Here is a 21,366-nt window from a genome sequence, read left to right as displayed (position 1 = left end):
TATAGGAAGTGCATCTATACACATAAGTATAATGTTCTATGTTGTATAGATTTGAAAAGAAGATCACAATGATAACATTCAGTTCTATGCATGATAGTGTCTTAGATCTAGTTCTATGTAGTGTTCTCTATTAGAAGAATTTTCTGTCCTGGTTACTAAATAGTTTCTATTTGAAAGTATTTTGGTTGTACTGGCTATGTAGTGCCCCACCAAGGAACCCTTGGAACTGAGCATAAAACATGCAGGGGATTTTGTTAAAGAAATTGCATTATTACACAATTAAATTAGGACAACAATGCTAACAACATGAACAAAAATGAACAAAAAATCACTATCACTTTGTGCTTGTGTACAAATAGTTGTAAACACCAGTGTCTACATGTGAAAATCTACAATCTCACTTGTTGCCTGTTAGAAGAGCCTCCTATACATTCACTTACCCTTGATGGTGTGTTAAATTTTGTGCAATGATGATGAAATCACTGGAAAAAAGAAGCTAAAATAGTGGCCTAGAGATGATATGTAAATCTTTGGGTCATGCAATAATAAATGTGGCATGGATGAGCATCTATTTTTCTTTGACTTCATGCCAACCACATAAAGGACAATTTTCTTAGAGCCTTCAAATTGAATCTAGTAGTTGTAGGGTCAAATCAAACTATCAATGAAGCTCTAAGTTGTTTAAGAGGATAGGTGGGACCTGTGGTGAAAAATGTCACAATTCTGGGTACATTGGTGCATTTGGGAAATTTTTGCATGCTGAAATGAAGACTTGAGGGATTTTGGAGTGCATTTAGACCTTTGTGGGTGAACATAATACATACATCAACACCAATCAATATAATGAAATGAAACTCAGATGCAATCGATGAATAATGCAGATGCTGAAGTTCTAAACCATCCAAATAGGCCTAATAATTGTTGGACCTAATTTATTGCCAACTACTATAGTGTTCAGCATTTAAGGTTTGATTCTTCACAAATGGCCATTCACATCAATGCATTTTAAAAAATATATCATGCCTCCAAGAGTCTATCTTTGATAAAATGTGACTGAAATGTTTCTCCAAATAATAGTATCTCCAATGTTGTTAGATGTTAAATATAATTTTAGGCTACTAAAGTTTTCAACTTAGAATAAATGCCAAAAATTGGAAGTATGGGGACAATATAACATATCACACCTTAATTCCTTGCCCCATGCAGAAAAATCTAATAATGGACCCTTCTACCGTCTCTTGTCTCTTGTATTTTGAGCTCCATGGAAAATCAGTTTCATACATATCATTGAAGGAAAAGAAGTTCTAGAAGTCTTTTCACTGCCTACTCTAAGGAGCATGCTCAACACATTGAATAGTCTCAAACTCTAAGAAGTCAACATCCCCTTTACCATTGTTAACATTTATGCCACCAACTATGAAAAGAACATTGTTGGAATCTCTTCAAGTATGCTAAAACCGTCGCATGCCTAAATAGTTCTAAATTTTTTTGGAAAAAAGGAAGTTGTCAAGTGAAGAATCTAAATGGTGAATCAGTGATAGATATTGTGGATTCATCTAAACATGGTTAAATCCCTCCTATCAAAGGAAAATATTCTTGGACTAGTAAAGATCTAGCAAGCAATTCATTGCCAAAAGACTTAACAGATTTGTGCTTGCTGAAAATCTCACCTTCTTCCCAAACCTGTTCTCTAAAACAAAATACATGGCTCACCATTGTTGAAGATGTGGAAAAAGCTTCAGTGATGATGAAAGAACAATATTGAGGAGATCGTAGAGCATGGATTGGAGAAAATATAATACAAGGATACAAATACGAGATTAAGTCAGAAATAAATGATGGACCCCTAAATCAAGTTCATTACAATTGCTAAAACAATTGCATCATTAAAGAAATTGCATCATTACACACTTAAATTAGGACAACAATGCTAACAACATGAACAAAAATGAACAAAAAATCACTATCACTTTGTGCTTGTGCATTACAACCAAGGACCCCTAAAGTGTTCCCAAATTCCAATGTTTTGCCTAACACAAATGGCCTATTATCAGACTAGTAGGGATGAAGGTGCCAATTACCAGTTGGAGGCACTGATTAATGTATGTGTTGAAATATTGGCGGAGACATTAATCTAGCAAACTTTCCCACAAGCTGAGTTAATATTCACCCAAGACTATGCTAACTCCAACATATGGCTGAATACATAACATCCTCTTTAGTTAGGGTCCAATAACATGATTGTCAAGTCCGTTATAAAGTGGTTTCATTGCGACGAATGGGCATCAAAATTGTGATGACAAAGGATAGGCATCGTAATTTGTGACTAAAAAACAATGATGTCTATTACTATCACAGTGGCGACACATTGCGGTCATAATTATGACACTTAGGCATCGCAAATCGATGCCAAATGCATTAGTGAAAATTGTAGAGAAAGAGATTAAGAGATGGTTCTAAAAGGAGATAATGAGGAGTGCTAAGCCTCAGTTATGTGCTTCAGAGGATGATATTTGTGATATTGCAGATATCTTGAACAAACCTGAGTCTCCATTACATGATGCAATACCATTTGCATTTTTCAATACCATATGGAACCATGATTTATTTGCACAAGTAGCTTTCCCTCCTGAAAGTATAGATGCAATAGCTATTAGTCTTAAGCATTTTGAAGTGAAGGATATTATGTTGTGAAGGCCTACATGGGATTCAACCCAATAGATGATGACTATGGGAGTCAAAGAGGTTCTCAGGTACATGGAGCAAGATGAGATTGAACTCTGAACACTTTGAAGGTAGGTTGACATCCCAATGGGATATCTAGCTGAAGTTATTGGTCCTCTCGATCTTGAGCACCCCGAGGAGACTCTAAATACCATTCTTAGAGAAGGTAAATGTGTAGGGCTCAATCCATTTTTAAAAGCTTGTCAAGAATGGCAAGAAAGCCTTGAGGATAGAGGTGTTACCACAATCATAGCAAATTTAAAGTTACTGCATGCTACATAGGAGAACATGAACAAGATCATAGCAATTTTGAGGCAAGACTTTAGTATCATGGATGAGGTATGGGCACAGAGCAAGGATTTGTAGACTCTACAAGCCATAAAAGGGCAAATGTACCGCACTTTGATAAATGTATATACCAAAGAAGAGCTAGACTTGATTGATGATTGGATAGAGAGAAATTAGTGGATGACAATAAAGTAATGGAAACATTACACGAAGAGATCCATCAGCCCAAGGACCAAGCCTGAGAGAAAATTTTGGAAGCAAAAAAGTTGTATAGTGATGTATGCTTGGACATTTTTGAAGATGAAGAATGAGAGAAGCTATTTCTAGTTGAGGTAGTAGTAGAGAATTTCAAAAAGAAATTAGAGGAAGCATCTAGTGATGAAGATATTAGACAAGTCTCTAGGACAGAGGAAGCACTATTGGAGTTGGATACCAAACTCAAAGATTTCGTAGAGACTTGAATTGAGGTGGACAACCATAGATAGAGGATAAAGAATGAATATGAGGCTTTAGATCTTCAAGATGTGACTAAAATTACTGAGATGATAGAGAAATTCAAGGGAAAACATTCAAACATAGCTTTATTTTGAAGAAGAACAAAACCCAGATGCCAGAATTTCAATTTTGACATTTAGTAAAACTTTGAATTTTTGACCCAGTTAAGGTACACAGGTCTGCAGCTCTGAATTTTCATACAAGTCCATAGGTGTGCAGGTATGTAGGTCGATAGCTCTACAATTCAGAAGTACATTGACAATTAACTACCAGTTCCAAAAATAACACCTTCCATGCATTGGGAACGCATTCTGATGGCAGTTTAACTTCGACACACACCTAGTGAAGGACTAGCTTCTATTTTTTATGCCTCCATGCACTTCCACTTTGACCAAATGCTTCCTCCTACTTTTTCTATCATTCTTTCTCTAATTTTGACATGTAAAGGGCTTATGCATCCAATTAATGAATAAAATATGGATAGAGTCCCTCTAAGCATCAAATTAATTGTTAGTCTGTATATATTTAGTTTGTTTTAATGTTTTAAAAACATTTAATTGCATAAAGATATCTCTTACTCTCAACAAAAATTGAGGAGATGATTTCTTATAAATATCCCATTGTAAAATGTAATAAGGGCCACCATTATTATGCAATAAAATTATGCTTTTGGTGCTCACATTTGGAGTGTAGTGATTTTAGCTAGAATGTGTCATTGCTTTGTGAATTTTATTCATGAGATTGTGATTGAGCCAAAGGTTTATTGCTTTATTTCTAGTTGTGTGATGTTTTAGTTGTAGTGTTTTCTATAGATTTACAAATTCTACTGACTTAACAAGCTTGAGGAGAGATCACCAATTTTGCCTGCATAACCTTTTTTCTCTCATGAGTGCACTTTTTGTGACCTTGTAATTTGATGAAGAGTGAAACATCATTCTGTTATTGAAATCTCCCATTGAAAATTGCATCAGTGGATTCTAGGAAGTGTTGCTCCTATTTTCATTGGTTTCCTCCTAATTTATTTGATAGCGTAACTCGCAGTGTGTTGTTTTCTATAGCTTATGTCCATTTAGGGTTTCAATTTCATAGTTATTTTCTTTCAGTTTCATTATTTTCTTTGCTAACCCCTTGTTAGAATATGAACTCATTTTAGTTGCACTATTAGATTGCATTCATTGAAAAACAAAAAAATATAAAAATATTGTTCTTTTGTGTGTTATTTTGAGACAAAAAATAGATTTATTTCATTCTGAGATCATAATAGAACTAGGAAAGGCCTCCTGATGGAAAATAATATTTATCTTCAACTAAGTGGATTTTGGTACATTGAAAGACAAATACTAAACCTTGGAGTTGATCCCAAAAGGATTAGCTTTTCAAGAGAGGAATTGTACAATGGATCCTTGCCATTGACCTCGTGTAAAATGATTGTCCAACAAGACTCATCCAAGACTAAAACTCATGTCACATAGAATAAAGGAATTCAACCAAGATCATGTGATGAAATAGTTAAGTAGGTCCTTGTCATACATACTATGGGATAACTATGTAGGAATTCAAGTGGAGTGTAAATCTCTTGGCATCAAACTATGTCACACTTATAACTTATTAAGTTAATTACACATTAGTTAGTTAGAATTATTACTCGTTAGAACCCCTTCACATTACCTTGTCATTCTTTTGGTGTAGGGTACATTAGAGAAGCCACTCCATTTCATAACCTACATACCCATGGTCATCACATGATAAGTGACCATTTGCAATTCAATTTCCCAATAGTCACATCTCAATTGGCCCTTAATTCACAAGTTTAGGTTGAGTGACATCTCATCTACACATGCACACATGTTCATATGTTTTTATTACAAACTTTACAAAATTAAGAACAAGCAAGGGATGGATGAGAAATATTAAGAATTAAGAAGTGTAAAATTCACTTAATCATGCATATTGTTGAGAGTACTATTTTGGCATGAATATTAATGGTAGTAAGGTAAAACTATGGTAAGATTGGAAACCTAATCTACCTTCAAAATCCATGACCAAAAAAGTGTTAAGAGATACCAAAGAAAATTGGGTGATACACAAAATGAGGCAATTTAAAAATCACTAAAAAATCAATATTGGTGAAAGTGAAGAAAATTAAAACCCATTTCCCAAATAAAGATCAAACACCCAAAAATTAAATAAAATTTAGTTTCAAACTTTTATGAAAAATTGAGCAGCAAATCACTACACAATTTGAAATAAAAGCTCACAAAAAGCCTCATATGTATGTACATACCCAACTAGCTAGAACTAGCATACCAAAAGAGAGGTCAATATTATATCTCAACCTTCAAAAAAATTACTATTTAAAATGGAAGAAAAAATGAATCCAAAATAACTAAATGAGAGATCTCTACCTCACATCCAAAGGGGATAAACCATGAATTTATGCCACAATTTTAATAGGACCCCCAAAATAAATTAAATGCTCAATGAAGGAGTTCCCCTCTCCTAATCCAATGAGTCTTTTATCACAATCATCTCGTGAGTGCAACTCTCACAACAAACAAATAATCAATTTCTCACAAGAGGGTTTTGGAGGATTTTCTCAAAAAATCATAAATTAAAAGGTGAAAATTGGTTGAAAGAATATGTTTTTCTAATACACGCTCTTTTAAAATGTTTCATATAAAAGGAAAAATAAAATAAAATAATCTAACAAAACTCCCTTTTAAACTAAATAATATTGGGTAATTCCAATTAAATGGAATTCAACTACAACAAATTAGTCAAGATTTAAAAAAAATTATTTATCATATAGAAAAATTCCCTTAAATAATTAAATCACATTAATTTAACATCTTCTATGACCAGTGTAGATTTCTAAAAGCATGGATACACTCATGGGTCTAAACATAAATTCATAATGAATCAAAATTTTGCCAATTAACTAGAGGGTTTATTATTTTAGTTATTACAAATATGTCACCCATACAAGGATGAAATTGTCTTAGTATGAATGGACAAATCAATGACTTCATGTGTCACAGCCAAGGATATAAGTCCTCCATAGTAAACAACTTGATCAAGCATAGATGAACAATAAAAAATATAGCCAAAGAAACATTGAGGAAAATCATGTAAATGACCTTTTAAATAAATTCATTAAAACACTCCATTTCAATCATTCATGTACATCATAATAAAACTTTATTACAAGAACAAAGAAATTATCTATAGCACAAGCACGTCAACCAAAAATATAATAATGCCCATCATATTACCATACATAGATTTTATATTCAAACAAAAAAAAAAAAGATATCACCATAAAGCATCATGTCGTGTACCTAACATCATCATGTAGATATGATGAAACTAAATAATATAGCATCTAACATCTATAAGCTATGATAGTAAAAATGAAATTAATTTAAAATTTTTGAAACATCTCAAATGAACATATGCATAAATATCATAAAGTATCTCTTAAACAAAAATGGGACATGGTGTAGAATGCAAACACATGAGACACTGCACTCCCTAATTAGATGGCATCAAGATATTCTTATACAATGAATGAAAGAATGAAAACAAATTAAATGAAATGATAAAACATAAGAAACTATGAAGAAATTAAATTGTGTCAAATAAATTATAAATTGAAAATAACTAGTTCATCTTCTTCTAAAAATGATATACATTGTTGCTTGTTAAGAAAAAAAATTCTTATAAGTGATATATGAAAGGAATCCAATATATCACATGATGAAAGAAAACATGGATGTAATATTTGCACTAGGCAAACTTCTTTGTCTCAAGTATCTCTATACAATACTATATCCTAATATTTTGGCTAGGATTCACATTTAACAAGATGTTTTTCTCCAATTTAAATTACTTAGCCAAAACAAATAAAATTTACATAGGTATCTTCAATCTTATTATCAATACTATTAGTAAGTTCATTTAACAAAGAATTACTTGGATGGATTTAGTGATGTAATGTGAAGGTTTAATTCATTCAATATTCTACATACAATTACTTAACCAAAGATTAGTTGTAGTTAGTCTTTGATATTTTATCATAGTTGGCAATTGAAATGGAGAAAGAGAATAAAATGAGAAAAGAGGAATGTTGTGAATTCTTAAATATAATCAATTATTGATTGCTTATAATTATATCCTTTAGAAGGGTAATAGAGTCTAGGAAAAAGTTTTATATATACAAATTAAATTCATAGAGAGAAATATTGCTAATTCCATAAGAATTCATGACCTAAGTCCAATGTGCAGATATCTAGTGCATGTTATCACTAGAATTGGTATCAAGAATTTTCCTTCCCATCCAAATTTTGGTTACCCTTAGCCACTATTTAATGATAGGAGTCAATGTAGCATCAAGAGACTTGGAAGTTGAAGAATAATGAGAAAGCTTTTTTTTTAACAGTGCACAAAATTTACTTAGTTGATGACCATTTCTTTCAATTTGTTTTCTAAGAAAGATTGTATCACTTTGTGAATAGGTGAGTAAATAATTTTTTCTATCATCATTTTAGATCATGCAATATGATAATGAGTTGGTTATAAAAGTGACAATTTACTTTTAATTTTGTAACCTAAATTTATAGGATTAGTCTGAATGCCTTTTTACTTTTAAGATCCTACATAAATATATGTTGTGTTGTAGAGCCTAATTAGACTCAGAGTTGAATTTTATGCCACTTTATTCAACATACTTTCCCACCTAATTATTTTTACATATATTTGAAGGTAGTGCCCCTAAGACAAAATCAAGGGGTAGAGCCCCTTACATAGTCCTAAGGCAGTGCATTAAGTGTGTTCCCAGTCATAGTATAGGGCGAGATCAAGGGGAAATGACCACATGTAGGTTTTAAGGGGTAGCACCCCTAGAAGATTGATTGACATTATTATTGAAAAAGGTGTCAACTATTTTTTTCTATTGAAAAACTTATTGTAGCCCTGATACTTTAAGTGGAAAAAATATTGTATACAAAGGCTTAGGGCTAGGGATTTCATAATGCATGATGAGATTATAGTTTCTTGCAATGGTATTGAGTTGTAAGAGATTGTAGATTATAATAGTTGGAAAATAAGAATATTTGACTTTCTTGGTCGATGTAGCCTAGGCATTAGGTGGAAAAAATTAAATCTTTATTTATTGTGTTCTCTTCTACGAAATTTATTATGTTTTGATGGTGGTTATATTTGCATGTAATTATTATTTATGTTTCAATAATCCAAACAATCTATAGTAAAAATGCCAATCTCATTGAGGAATGGTTAAATGTGTGGTGGAAAGAAAGTAATCCAAAATTCTACTAAGATTTTTCAAGGTAATAGTGGATCCTAGCATCAATGACATTTAAACATTCATATATAACATTTTTGAAAATTGCAATTATTTTAACTATTTAGAGAAAAAAATTGCACAAAAACATAGTTTAATTATTTTGAATGAAATTAAAATAACTACAAAAAAATATTTTAATACGTTGGAATAGATGTTAGCTTGAATTCTAATAATAGTACACCAGGGGAGTATCCTAAGCATTGAAGAGTATTGATATGTGACATTCATGGCTGTGTTTGTCATTGATGTCAACATAGTAGTAATTTTGTGAAGAATGGAAGAATAGTAGTTTGAGATCTTAACATGCACAAAAGCTCAAGAAGGTTTAAGTGATGTGTAGTCAAGGACATTTTCTTGACAATGTCATGATGGTGTAGTTAAGAGGACTAAGTCTGAGATGATGGCATATGGAAGTTATACCTGATTTACTAAGAGAAATGTAGAAAGAGAGTATTGGAAAACAATATTCTAATGATTAGTCACTATCTTTCATCTAAGATATAATGAAGAGATGTGCAATCACATGATAATAGAGGACATTTGTGTGGTGACGTTAATATGTGTGCAAGACCTAGTATTGCACAAGTGAAGTTTTGTATAGACTGTGAGTCAACAATGCTATTATAATTGTAAATTAATTAATTATCCTATTTTAAATAATTAGGGAAGCCTAAAGGCTGAATCGAGGAATTATTATGAAAATGTGGTATAAAGGAAAAATGTTTTCCTTGATTGTAAGTGTGTGGTAGATCATCCAAGTGTGAAGAAGAAGTGTAAAGTGTGAAAAGAGGTAGAGCATTTGGAGGATGCATGTAAGTGATCCAAGAGATCAATGGATGCACAGTATGAGATTTTTTTATAAGATTTGAAGGAGTAGAAGTCTAGTTTAAAGGACAAAGATAGAGTAAGGAAGTACACTTAAATTCTATTATTCTACAAGGAATAATACAAAGATCATTTGGACAATGGATTCAATGATCTTAACCTTGAAGTTGTTTGGGATGTGGGTCCAACTGTCTTCAACAACTCCTAATAGGGTTGGAATCTCCTAAAATGGATTCAAAGTCTCCTAACAGGGACTCATATGTGTTGAATATTGTAATAGACTCCCAATAGGGTCTATCCTCTAATAAGGAATATTTATATTACTAAATCATCTTGTCTGTACCATTCCCATCAAGGTTTTGCCGCTGATCAAGGGTTTCCCTAGTTAACATATTTGGTATTAATTGTGCATGAGTATTCTATTATGGTTTTAGTTTATATTACTCACATGGCTAAGTGTTTCTAAGGTTAATGATTATGATAATAGTTGGATAATTGATTCACACCCCCACCCCCCTCAATTATATTAGTAGACTATATATTCTAATAATTGGTATCAGAACATCACATCCTTGAAGATAAGGTTAAAAGCTTTAGGCTTAGATCAATGGAGAACATGTTCAATAAGGATAGTCCAAAATTCTTTTGGCCTAGTTTTTCACTTTTAATATTTTTTGTTGAATTTCATAGTCAAAACCCAGTGCATTATGCTTTTAGAGGTAAGGTGTGTTAAAAAACCTAGACGAAAACTTTAAGTTTCATGAAACCATTATCTTCACACCCTAGTTTTCAAAAAATAGGAAAATATTATTTTATTTTCAAAAAATAATGTGGGAAGCTTTTCACTTTAAGAAATTTTCTTTACCTTTTCCATGGTTTTTTAAAAAATACTTTCTTGAAAATCTTTTTTCTTTTAACCTTTGTTTTAAAACATGGTTTTGATGTCATATTGACCCGCTAGTGTTCTGTGAAAGTATTTTTAACTATGGTGGGGTTTACCTTTACAAACTATTGATGAATGAAAGATCAATGATGATAGCTTTCCCACAATTGGAAAGTGCTAAAACTTTAGCAAATGTGGGGAAACACCTACATGAGATGTGTACCAGATGTTCTCAATTCTTTAATGAGCCAAAAAGGTTGGCTCTGTCAGGATAATTGTAGGTTGTTAGATTGTTGTTAGGACACACTAGAAAAGTTAACTCATTTTCATTGGTTGTTGTTTTTTACTAGGTTTCAAACAAGGTAAATCTTATGGAACCATTAACCATTTGAAGATTGACGAAGAGTGATTTCCTACTTTATGAAGAGGTCCAATGTTTAACAAAAGTAGGGAAGAACTTAACTAATGGGTGGATAGGTGGGGCTAGTTGTTCAAAGAGTTGCTTAGTAATGCTAAGTTGGGACGCATGCTAAAATGTCTTATGCCAATTTATTGATCAAAATATGTGTTTAATGAGTTGGAGGGTGACTGTGAAAGTGGGCCAAAAATATTAAAAACAAACATAGGAAATTTTAAAGGGTTTCAATGATCATTGATCTCATGAATGTAGTGCCTGCCCTCGTTCACATCTTTTCTGGATATTGTTGCTATTATTATCAGACTATGTTAGACTAGTGTTATGTTGATGGATTAGTAGTATTGTTTTGAGACTATTAGACATTGTGTTATGGATTAGTGGATATATGATGAGATCATTTAGACTTTACATTTCATGTATGCATGATGATCATTACATTACTTTCAGTTATTAATGATGATTAGTTAGATGGTTTATTGTCTCATGTGTTTTATTATGGATACATACCGCATACATGCATGTGTATGGTGTGCATGTTTGTTCATATTGTATGGAATTTTTGATGTGGTTAAGGAAGGGAGTCATAGTCACCTGCTAGTCGAGATCTACACGATGCACCACTTCCTACCATTGCCTGTTTAGCTTAGCATTATATATATATATATATATATATATATATATATATATATAGTATGTACATGCATGATTTTTATGCAGGTTGCAGGTACCGAGTATCGACTTCCCTGAATTGCCAGGATGAGCGTACCCTATTACACTATCTCAATGATAAGAGAAGGGAGATAAATTCTCAAGTCCAAATCCCAAACCCTTAAATCATTTGTCCTAGTGAGGTAGGACAAGTATCTGGACATTTACCCACCGAATGTGTCAGATGACATATTTCATGATTTTTAACCCTTTAGACTGATTTTATGTGCATTGTTCTATGATGGGTTTTTATATTTTATTTTGGAAGTCTACGATGAATTTTCTATTAATTAAGTCTTAATAAATAGATTTAATTAATAAATTAATTATTTGGAGAAAATTAATATAATATCATGATCTTTGATATTTTGATTATAATTAATTAAATGAGAATTAATTGAGAAAAAAAGGAATTAAATAAAAGAAAATTAGAAATTAAATTAATAATTATTATTAAATAATAAGAAAGTAATAAATAAATAATAATAATAAAAGTTATAAAAAATAAAATGAAAGTTATATAAAAATTAAATAAAGAGTTATAAGCTTGCCTAGGAGTTAATGCACCTTTCTGTTTCTCATATGTCAATAACACGAGGGTTAGTGCACCAATTAAGCACATGGTGTCTACAACCTTATGACTCATCTAGAAGGTTGGAAAAGACACATGCTTAGTTGGAGACACCTTCTAGCTGTTTCTAGGGACATTCTAGGTGTTTCTTGAGAGCTCTTTATATTCAGGCATTCCTAGAAGCTTAGACATAGTGTGTGGAGAGCATTTTGGAGCATTGGAGGACTCAAGAATTTTGGAGAAGGGAGGAGCTTGCTTTGTGGGTTTTCTTAGGAAGAGTGAATTAGCATCAAAATTTGGGTAGATTCTTGTGATTTTACTTATGCTATTTCCACATCTTGCACTTCCTGTCTTCTTCGTGTCTTCCATATGTCTTCTGAGGATTTACCTATTTTTGTTGTATGCATTCTCAATATGGGTAGTTAAAATTGATTATTAGCATAGATCTGAAAAGAACACGGGGCTAGGGTTTAAATTGTAACCAAATCCATTAGATGAATTATTTGGTAAATATAGAGAGTAAATATTTTATAGGAAACTCATAAAATCTTTGTGAAAAAAAATGTATATATATATATATGATCTGCATTTTCATGCATATTTAAATATATATGTTTATAAATTCTGCATATATATATATATATACATATATACATACATATATATAGACATACATATATATATATTTAAATGGAAAATCGAATGAATTACTACAATGTAAACTCATTAAATTGCATTGTGATTTGTATTTTCATTTTGAGAAAACGTTATTAAAAAATGTTATAAGTAATAGTTCATGGGTTGAGGTGAACGTACCAACCCCGTCTGTCTTTTCGTGCGCAGTCCCATGCGCACGACACCTACGCCTTGCAGTGTGTCGGCGCTACGGGCCACACGGCCTATGGAGGTGATAGTGATTTAATCACTGAGAATCTATCCCCTCCATTTGTATATATGAAATGCATGTTTTATATAATGCTTCTTTCCATATTATATGACATCAATCGAAATTGTGTAATTCGATTTTATAGTTTGCTTTTATAAAATGCAAAATTTTATATATTTATATATGTATGTATATATATATATATTTAAATATAAATATATATATGTATATATGTAAGTATGTAAGTATGTAAATATGTTTATATTAATAAATTCAAATGATTATTATTTGATAAATGAATTATATTAAAGGTTCATCTTTTATAATGGTGAATTATTTTATAATATTACAATATAACTATTAAGATTTAATCAATTGGTTTAAATTATAAATAAAAAGAAAATGAATGAAATTGGTAGTTTGATGGGGGACGTTTTCAAATAAAGTTTATATAAACAAAATATTATTAGATCAATTAGAAAATTGAGTCTAATGGTTTTGGGGAGAAACTTTTATCTATCAAAGAAATACATGGGTTAGGTAAAACGTGCAATTTCTCCACTTGATATCTAGATTGGAAAACGAAAACTGAGACCCTGACACTTAATTCAATTATGTAATTTTAGCAAAACCAAAACATGTGCTTGCATTGTGTTTTCTTTATGCTATTTGTTTTGGGTTTTGGGTTGACTAGTGTTGACCAGTTATAGGACGTCTACCAGAGGCTTGGGAGTTATGATTGTGATGTCGTGATGATGTCTTATTTCCAATCTTTATAAACCCAACCATGGTTATGTGATGGAATGCTCTACGTAATGTTTGTAATTATTGATTGCTATTGTTGAGATTCTTATGTATGAGACACTTGACTTAACCATTTTTGGTTCATCGATTAGTTATCCTTGGTTTATTATCTAGTCGCCATGATGGGACTGAATTGTTATTTTATGATGTCATGTTGTGACATGCTTTGACTCAACCATTTTGGAGTCTTCGATCAGTATGATTTGAGATATATTTTGGTTATTGAGAACCAATGGATACTTTTGATTATCATTTATGCTTCAGTTGCCAATAGAGAGCTGTTGTGGTCATGACTTTCTATGGACGCTTGCTCATGGAGATTTGATGCTTTTATGTATATTTGATGTTCTTATTATGGATTATCTTTGTGATTTTGAGATTTATGATTCCATGAGCTTAGGGTAGGATATCTGCTTGTAGTGTCAGGAAGTGGCTTGCAATGACGGCTGGGGCCCTAAGAGGCTGCCAGGGTAACTCATTGTAAGTTGTTTAAAAAGTGAAAACATTCACACCTAATACTAACTAAATGAACCTAAAATGATAATTGTTTGGTTCTCGCCCATGCCTTGAGTGCTTGTACAGATTAGCATGGGAGTAGAGAGAACACATGATTGCAACCTTGCATTCCATAGTATGCCTTGTCAGTATGAGAGGATACTAGTGGCCGCATGAGGATCAGTATGGACCCGTGGAGTTTAGCTAACTGCCTGGGTAACTTGTACATGATATATGCGATGACACTTTCCCGCTTGCATAGTAGGTTCCTACATGTCTTTGTGTGCCTCTGGGAATTAGATGTTGGTTTTTTGTTTGGAACCTTTGAGTTAGTATACTTTTAGGATTCCTGGACTTATAGAAATTTATGCCATGTGTTTTGGATAGCCTGTTTGGGACTTGAGATTATCTCCTCAACACGGGGGGAGTGGACCACTTAAGTACCACGTGGTCAGGTGGTAGTGTTTTTCCACTCTTATCATTTGAGATCCATTGAGACATCGTGGTTGATGCCTCCTTCGTGATGGTGTATATGTATCCTTTATTTGATGATTATCATATGTTAGATGATGTTATCTTAAGCTTATATTTGCATGTTAGATTACTTTCTGCATATGATGTAGTATATGTTAGGAGTGACATTCCTTCTATGCTAACAACGATGATCTCTTCAATGATTTGGAATGTTACACATGGAGGGATGGCTAGGGCCCACGATGGTCTAATGATGTTATTAATAGTTGGGAGGAACCGTGCACTTAGTTTATTATGTTTGATCTTTATGATGGATGCATATGTCTTCTATGATGATGTATCATGTGATTATCTTTACTTTGATGTATCATGGATTAGAATAGGATGATGTACCTTATTTGACATGTGCATATTCTTTTAAGATTTTCATACCCTATGACATGTACAGTGGATGATTGAGCATTTAAAAATGTAATGTATAAACATTGGATTTATCATTATTATTTCATGTGGTTGTTATATTAGATGGATTCAATAATGTTAGTTGATTTAGATGTAATTCAACATTATGGGATCCTTAAAGAATGTAATCTGTTCTGCATGTTATGTTTATCTTAGATGGACATTGCTATTGCTTTCGTTATTGTGCATAAGTTTTATGTGGTATTTACTTTCATGTTTTTTTTTTTAAAATGCTACCAAACTTAGTGAAATTCTAGGTTAATTCTTTGGATCCCTTGGCAGGGCATTACATTTGGTATCAGAGCCCGAGTTTCTACATTGGGAGCTCTGGGTATTTTGGAACAACTAGAAACTTTAAACTATTAAGTGTATCTCTTCAACTTGAAAACTAGGTGAACTAGAAACGGAACCTGAACTGTTACTTGTATATTTTTTGATACTTCAACACTTAGCTTTCAAAATAGAAATTAAACTTAGTCTATTGCAACATGTGTCTATTGTAGGATGGTATCTAGGACTAGGTCTTCTATTAGAGGTCATGGTAGAGGCCATGGTAGAGGTTGTGGTCGTGGCAGAGCTATCAACATCCATGAGTCTTCCCATGAGGGATATGCTCATAAAGAGAGCCGGGGAGAGAACACTAGTAGGTAGTAGGAAGAGAGCCATAGAGAGGACCAAGCTAAGTTTGAAGAGGTTGATTTGAGATAGATGATGCAGACTATTCTTGAACATCTACCTCCTGTTCAAGATTAGCCCAAAGCACATCAGATAGAACAAGAGCATAGACCTAGGTCTATGAGCCCTCAGAAGGATTGTTAGAGGTCTATTGTGTCCACTCAGATGAAAGATCTTTCAAGATCCAAGGTCAAGCCTTTCAATGGGCAAGGTTCTGATTATGTGGCCAAATAGTGGCTTATTTCCCTTGATAGGATTTTTACGATGTAGGATTTTGACAGTAATGTTAAGGAAAAATTTGTGTTCACTAACTTGGAGAATTTTGGGGCCACTTGGTGGACAATTGAGGAGAAGAAGCTGGGAATTGATATTAGTGTCATGTGGGAACTATTCTTAGAAAGTTTTCGCGAACAATTCCTACCAGAGGAATGGAACCAGAAAAGGGAAGATGAATTTCATAATCTCAGACAGTACACTATGTCAGTGACTGAGTATGAGCGTAAGTTTTATGAGCTCATGTCCTTTTCAAGATTCAGTGAAAATTCAGCTCAGTTGACACAACACTTTATTGAGGGTTTGAATAACTGTATAATTGGGGGTGTCAAGGTATTTGAGCCAAAAACTCTCAAGGATGCGATATGTCGAGCTATCCTTGTTGAGCAAAGTGTCAACCTTGGTCAAGGAGGTTTTGTGGGAGCACCAGCAGCATCAGGATCTAAAGGAAACTATAATTCAGGTAGTAATAGGAAGTCTTCATTTTCTAAGGGAAAATAGTATCAACAGTAGTCTAAGAAGAAACAACAATAGAAGGGATCAAATTCTTAGGCTCAAGGTGGTGGCAAAGGTTCTAACTCCAAGAACAACCACAATGCTCAGCGCAATAAACAAAATTAGCCCAATCAACCAGCTCAGAGCAGCTAGTCTTTTGTTAGCAGGAACAGCCGCCAGCAATCAAATGTACCAAATATGGGTAAAGGATCTGGCAAAAATATAGAATGTTTTTCATGTGGTCAGATCGGACATTATGCAGCTTAGTGTCCACAGTGAGCACCTCAATTTTTAGGACCTAGGCCTATAGTTTCAGAGCCTATAGTGGGTGATGCAGATAGAGATCATAGAGTATTTGCAGTAGTAGATCATCGTTAGGCAGATCATCAGGGAATAGTGGTTGAGACCACAGGTTCTATTTGAGGTATTTCTCTTTTAGTATTGTTTGATTTAGGAGATAAGGATTCATTTATTTCACCATCTATAGTTTCTAAGTGTAAGCTGGATGCGGTGAAGCAAGATCATGGTTGGCAAGTGGAACTAGCCTCAGGTATTAAGGTCTCCACAAATTCTATAGTTCATAAGTGTGGGCTTAGCTTAAGAAGATTTGATACTGCAGTGGATCTTTGAGTCATAACCCTTGGTTCCTATGATGTTGTTTTAGGCATGGAGTGGCTTGGCTCTCATAGAGCTAGTATAGATTGTAGGAAGAAGATTATTATGTGCCAAGATGACCAAGGGAATGATGTGAAGATAGTTGGGATACCAAGGCCTATATCTCTGCAGATGATTTCTGCTATGCAATTGAAGAAAATTTTTCATAAGGGATGTTAGATATTTTCTGTTATGGTAAATGATCTTGATGAGGAGATCCCATTAGGAAGACTTTAGATCACTCAATTTTTTAGGAATATGCAGATGTCTTTCCAAGTGAGATTCTAGGCATGCCTCCGAAGAGGGACATTGATTTTAGTATTGATATAATTCTTGGAGCAGAGCCTATCTCTATAGCTCCTTATTGTATGACTACATAGGAATTGGGTGAGTTACATCTTCAGCTAGAGAACTTTTGGCCAAAGGGAGCATTCAACCTAGCATATCACCATGGGGAGCTCTAGTGCTCTTTATGAAGAAGAAAGATAGTTCTTTGTACCTTTGTATTGATTATAAACAATTGAATAAGGTGACTATTAAGAATAGGTATCCTTTGCCTAGGATAGATGACTTATTTGATTAGATCAAGGGAGCTATAGTATTCTCCAAGATTGACCTTAAGTCAGGATACCACTAGCTTAGTATTAAGGAAGTTGATATTCACAAGACTACTTTTCAAACTCGCTATGGGCATTATGAGTTCACAATGGTACCTTTTGGGTTGACTAATGCTCCATCAATTTTCATGAGTTTGATGAATGGTGTGTTCCGATCTTATCTTGACAGGTTTTTATTGGTGTTTCTTGATGACATATTGATATATTCTAAGTCTCAGAAGGAGCATGAGGAACACTTGCAATTGGTTTTACAATGTAGCTAAGTGTGAATTCTTCAAATCAGAGATTCAGTATTTAGGGCATGTCATTTCAGGTGATGGTATCTCAGTGGATCCTGCAAAGATTCAGGCGATAATAGATTGGCCTACACTGACTAATGTGTCAGAGATTCATAGTTTCATGGGCCTAGCTGGTTATTATCACAAATTTGTCCAAAACTTCTCTAGAATAGCGCATCCTATCACTTCTCTTCAGAGGAAAGGAAAGAAGTTTGTGTGGACAGAGAAATGTGAGGAAGCATTTCAGAAGCTCAAGGAGCTTTTGACCAGTGCACCAATTTTAGCTGTACCTGATCCAGAAGGAGATTTCATGGTGTGTACAGATGCTTCTCTTGAAGAGATTGGGGCAGTTTTGATGCAGAATGGACGAGTGATTGTGTATGAATCATGCAAGCTCCAGGATCATGAGCTAAATTATCCTACGCATGATCTTGAGTTAGCAGTAGTAGTTCATTCTTTAACAAGGTGGAGACATTTCTTGTTGGGGCACAGATTCGAGCTACATAGTGATCATCGCAATCTTTAGTACATTTTCACTCAGCCTAATTTGAACGCTCGCCAGAGACGATGGATGGAGTTTTTATGCGAGTATGATTTTGACGTTAAGTACATTTAGGGAAAGGAGAATGTGGTGGTGGATGTTTTGAGTTGCAAGAGACATGTGGTATCATCTATGACTCTTAGTGTGGATTTGAGGAGTCAAATTCTTCAGGCACTTCCTACAAATTCTTGGTATCAGGAAGTGTGCAGGGAGATAGATTTAGGAAGACCTTTGGAAGGTAAGTTTGTAGGCTACATTCGAGAGTCAGAAGGTCTTTTGAGACATTTGCAGAGGATTTACGTGTCATTACTAAATGAGCTTCGCACCTTGATTCTAGTAGAAGCCCATCATACACCTTATTCAGCACATCCAGGTGTCAAGAAGATGCATGCTGATTTGAGACATTTGTTCTTTTGGTCTGGGATGAAGTGAGACATTGTTGATTTTGTGGCTAGGTGTCTTGAGTGTCAAAGAGTTAAGGCAGAACACCAGCACCTGGCTAGACTTTTGCAGCCAAATCTCATTCCTTCTTGGAAGTGGGATATCATCTCCATGGATTTCATAGTAGGATTACCTATGACTGTTCGTCGTCATGATGCTATCATGGTCACTATTGATCAGTTGACTAAGGTGGCACATTTTTCATCGATCAGGTCTTCCTACATAGTAGCTTCTATAGCCAATGTCTTCATGCATGACACTGTGAGATTACATGGCATTCCTAGAAAGATCATTTCTGATAGGGATCCTATATTCACATCTGCATTTTGGACATCGTTGTAGCATGAGCTTAGAGTGCAATTAAATTTTAGTTTAACATATCATCCAGAGACTAATGGTCAGACAGAGAAGGTGAATCAAGTTTTGGAAGATATGTTACAGATGTATGTGATGGATAAGCAAACACATTGGTAGGACTATCTCTACCTAGTGGAGTTTTCTTACAACAATGGGTATCACAATTCTATTGGCATAGCACCATTTCAAGCATTATATGGATGTCCTTTTCGTATAGCATTGAGTTGGGATAGCCTTGAGGATTGCATCCTGTTGGGTCCTGAGATGCTTCATGATATGGAGCAACAGGTAGTGTGTATCCATGAGCACTTGACTATGGCACAGGATAGACAGAAGAAGTATGCTGATGCTCATAAGATAGATAAGTAGTTTTCTATGGATGATAAGGTTTACTTGAGAGTGAATTTGAAAAAAAGTTTGATCTGATATGAAAAGGGTTCTAAGCTAGCACCTCACTTTGTGGGACCATTTGAGATTCTAGAGAGGATTGGTCTAGTTGCTTATTTCCTTGCTCTACTGCCCAATCTAGCTTGCATTCATGATATTTTCCACATTTTAGTACTTTTGTAGTATTTTCTTGATGTTGTACATGTTATTGATTGGAATTCATTGTGGGTAGAGGATGGGCAGCTAGCTTTGGAGCCGGTTCATATTCTAGAGTAACAGGAGTTGATGCTTAGGGGTTGAGCCATTGAGCAGGTAAGGGTCCAATGGGACCCTACTGATGATTCTTCAACTACTTGGGAGGATGCAGCTAGATTACGAGAGTTATATCCCTACTTGTTTGTAGGCTTCTAGTAGTAAGCCTAACCCAAGGGGGGGGGGGGGGGGGGGGGTGGATGTAGTGCCTGCCCTCGTTCACATCTTTTCTGGACATTGTTGCTATTATTATCAGACTATGTTAGACTAGTGTTATGTTGATGGATTAGTAGTATTGTTTTGAGACTATCAGACATTATGTTATGGATTAGTGGATATATGATGAGATCATTTAGACTTTACATTTCATGTATGCATGATGACCATTACATTGCTTTCAGTTATTAATGATGATTAGCTAGATGGTTTATTATCTCATGTGTTTTATTATGGATACTTACCCCATACCTGCATATGTATGGTGTGCATGTTTGTTCATATTGTACTACATTTTTGATGTGGTTAAGGAAGGGAGTCGTAGTCACCTGCTAGTCAGGATCTACACGATGCACCACTTCTTGCCATTTCCTATTTACCTTAGCATTATATATGTGTGTGTGTGTGTGTGTATATACACACACACACACACATATATATACACACACACACACACACACACACATACACACACACACACACACACACACACACACACACACACACACACACACACACATATATATATATAGTATGTACATGCATAGTTTTTATGCAGGTTGCAAGTATCGGGTATTGACTTCTCTGAATTGTCAAGATGAGTGTACACAATTACACTATCTCAATGATAAGAGAAGGGAGATAAATTCTCAAGTCCAAATCCCAAACCCTTAAACCATTTTTCCTAGTGAGGTAGGACAAGTATCTAGATATTTACCCACTGAATGTGTCGGATGACATATTTCATGATTTTTAACCTTTTAGACTGATTTTGTGTGGATTGT

Source organism: Cupressus sempervirens, chromosome 4 (assembly GCF_028749045.1).
Source record: "Cupressus sempervirens isolate cs-2001-9-10 chromosome 4, ASM2874904v1, whole genome shotgun sequence".
NCBI lineage: Eukaryota > Viridiplantae > Streptophyta > Pinopsida > Cupressales > Cupressaceae > Cupressus > Cupressus sempervirens.
The sequence above is the reverse complement of the archived record's forward strand: the minus strand, read 5'-3'. Positions refer to the sequence as shown.